Source organism: Lipotes vexillifer, unplaced genomic scaffold, assembly GCF_000442215.2.
Source record: "Lipotes vexillifer unplaced genomic scaffold, Lipotes_vexillifer_v1.1 scaffold417, whole genome shotgun sequence".
Classification (NCBI taxonomy): Eukaryota; Metazoa; Chordata; class Mammalia; order Artiodactyla; family Lipotidae; genus Lipotes; species Lipotes vexillifer.
The window spans coordinates 1,341,740-1,344,857 of NW_006791294.1; positions in this window are offsets into that span (position 1 = coordinate 1,341,740).

Here is a 3,118-nt window from a genome sequence, read left to right on the forward strand (position 1 = left end):
AAACTGACCCACAGATGTGTCACTGGTCTACGAAATCTGGGTTGAAAACTAAAGAACATTTTAAAGTATCGTAGATCGGGGGTCTCAGGCTTTTAGCCCAAGTCCAAATCACCTGCAGGGCTTGTTAACCTTTATGTGATTTCAGCCCGCCCCCGGGGGTTCTGATTCGGGAAGTGCCTCTGGGGCTGCATAAGGTACTCTGGCTTGATGGAGTGTTCCTGTAGAAAGGGTGGCAAAGAGGACCCATCATGGGCTACCCCACGTGTTCAACATCAAGAGGATACTGCAGAAAAGGCCCCTCTTTCTCCAAACCTGTCGCTGAGAATCATGTACGGTGCTGGGCACTGGCAGAAATAGATCGACCTTCATTCAGCATGACACGGCACTTCTGTCCAGAGTCTGGGAGTCCTTGGCTGTAAAACGGGGTCAATGATACCTGCATTGTAAAATCTTGTGAAAGCTCCCTGGATCAGCTGGGTGGGGCATCACATGACATCTTAAGTGATTGGTTCTCTAGCATCGTTTCCATGGTAAGCAAAGCTCCTGTGGCCTTTGGATTTGTGACCTCAGTGGCAAAGCCTGGTTGTCACTGGGTCTGTGACCCTCACAGCTGAAGTTGAAAGTGTTCCAGTTCTAACCCTGCCGACTACAGGAAGGAGACTAACCCCCTGGTACCCAACCGGGGACACCTTTTTATGGCATTTCTTTCTTTCTTGTTGGCCAGAAGTGGTCCTTGGAGTATTCTGAAGAAGTCAGAGGAGATGGATTTATGTTAACAAGGAGCTTTTTTCCCTTTTTCACAAAGTAACACGTCTGTAGTTATCGGTCTAGGAAATGCACATAATTAGACAGAAAAAAACAGCACCATCCGTAGCCCACCTCCCAGACATGGCAAGAGACAGTTGGGGTCTCTTGTTGAACCTGAGGCATAAACCCATAGAGGGGAGGATAAATCCGCAGCTCAGAGTTTCCGCTGCTTGTCTGTGGTTTTGTCCCAAGAATTTTGGCAGCTGTGCCTGGTTTGAGAGGTTGAAGGAGAGGTGAGGTGTGAAGAGGATAGAGGTTTTGTTTTTGTTTTTGTTTTTTGAGAACTTGGAGTTCCAAACAGATAAACGAGCAGTGCTAAAAGGAGTCCTAAAAGCATACTTGACCCCCCCACCCACCCAAAACAGATTAGTTGTCATTTTTGATGTTTTTCAAGAGTATATACTTATTTTTTCTCAGGAAATTGACATGCTGGCAGTCAAATTGTGAATATTTTAACGGTTTTTGCAATGTTATTTTTCATTTGTTCTAGAACATGATTTCTCAACCTCAGCATGATTGACACATGGACCAGATAGTTCTTTTGTTTTGTTTTGTTTTTGTTTTTGTTTTTGTGGTACGCGGGCCTCTCACTGTTGTGGCCTCTCCTGTTGCGGAGCACAGGCTCCGGATGCGCAGGCTCAGCGGCCATGGCTCACGGGCCCGGCCGCTCCACGGCACGTGGGATCCTCCCGGACCAGGGCACAAACCCGTGTCCCCTGCATCGGCAGGCGGACTCTCAACCACTGCGCCACCAGGGAAGCCCCAGATAGTTCTTTGTTATGGGGCCACCTTGAGCATTGTTGGATGTTTAGCAGCATCCCTGGCCTCTACCCACGAGATGCCAGCAGAAACCTCTCCTCACCACCACTCCCCAAACCCATGACAACCCAAATCATCTGCAGACAGATGTCCCTGTGGGACAAAATGACCGCTGTTCTAGAAAGTTCCTGGAAGACACACCCTTGCATCTCCTCAAGGATAAACAGAGCCCAAAGTGTAGTTTATGATATTGGTCTATGTGATGATTCTTTTTTTTTTAAGGGATTCCACTTAAGAAAATAGCTAATTAAGCAAGAGGATGAGAGCATTAATAATATAGCTAATGTTATATTCCATGTGGTTGGTGTTTGTGTGTGTGCGTACTTATGCTTTAATATGCATTACATTTAATTACAATTAGCATTGCATTACACTTACTATTACGTTACTCATTTCATTTAACCAAGAAAAGGGGGCTTCGGGGGTAATTTAAGCTTTTTCTTTCTTTTTCTTTTTTTTTTTTTTTACATGACCAGCTTCCTGACTGAAGGATACTATTACATATCAGATATAAAGAGAGCTTTTCCAACAGACTTGAAAAATGGTTGTTGATGAACAGAAAATAGCTCTTTAAGAAGAATTGCCCCAGAACATTACAGATGGGGATACCGTACAGGAAATAGCAACTGCTTTTGAGACAGTTCACAAATAGGTATTTTATTTACTCAGTGGCCAACTGATTTTTATGAAACTGAACCATGTACAGGGAGTTTTTAGTAGGAGAATTTCTGATTTCCTACAAATGGAGAGGCGACCTCCTCTGAAGAACCAGGAGGCTTTTTGTGCTTGAACTTTGCCTTGGGAATCCATAAATGAAAAGACGTTTTTACTACAATTGGACAAACGAGCTTTGTCTTGCAGAATCTCATTTGGCCAAAGCTCAACAAATCATCCTGGGAAGAGGGCTTATTTACTATAGAGAGTGCGCGTGCGCACGTGTGTGTCCTTACCTGCGCAAGACAGAGCCGCGGGCTATTTTCTCTATAATTTCTCATTTTGCTCAAATTTTGTTAACAAAATTCACATGAGGATCCTAAAGGGTGTTCTGTCGTCATAGGAATCAGTCCACCAGTACTGAAAAAAGAAAAGAGGACGAATGTATTACCTCCGTTTTCCAACTGAATATGCCATTTCATTATAAATATTGCATGTATCTTATAGAAAATTTGGTGAATGCAAAAGAAACTTAATATCATAACTAAGTTTGTCACTCCAAGGATATTGCTATAAAAAGGTTGATATATTTCCTTCCAGTCTTTTATTTTTTATTTGTGTGTGTATACATACGATTTTAAACAAATGAAGATGATACTTTTTTCAGTTTTCAGTTCCATTTCACTTTCTGTTGTGTCCTGAGCATTTCCCCCAGGAAATACGATTTTCAGGGAAAAGTCGCTGATAGTGAGTGAGGCACACAAACAAGGCTGCCATGGACGGTTGTGCAGGCCGTAAACCTTGTGCAAACCTGGGGGCTACAGTGTGAATGGTCCTA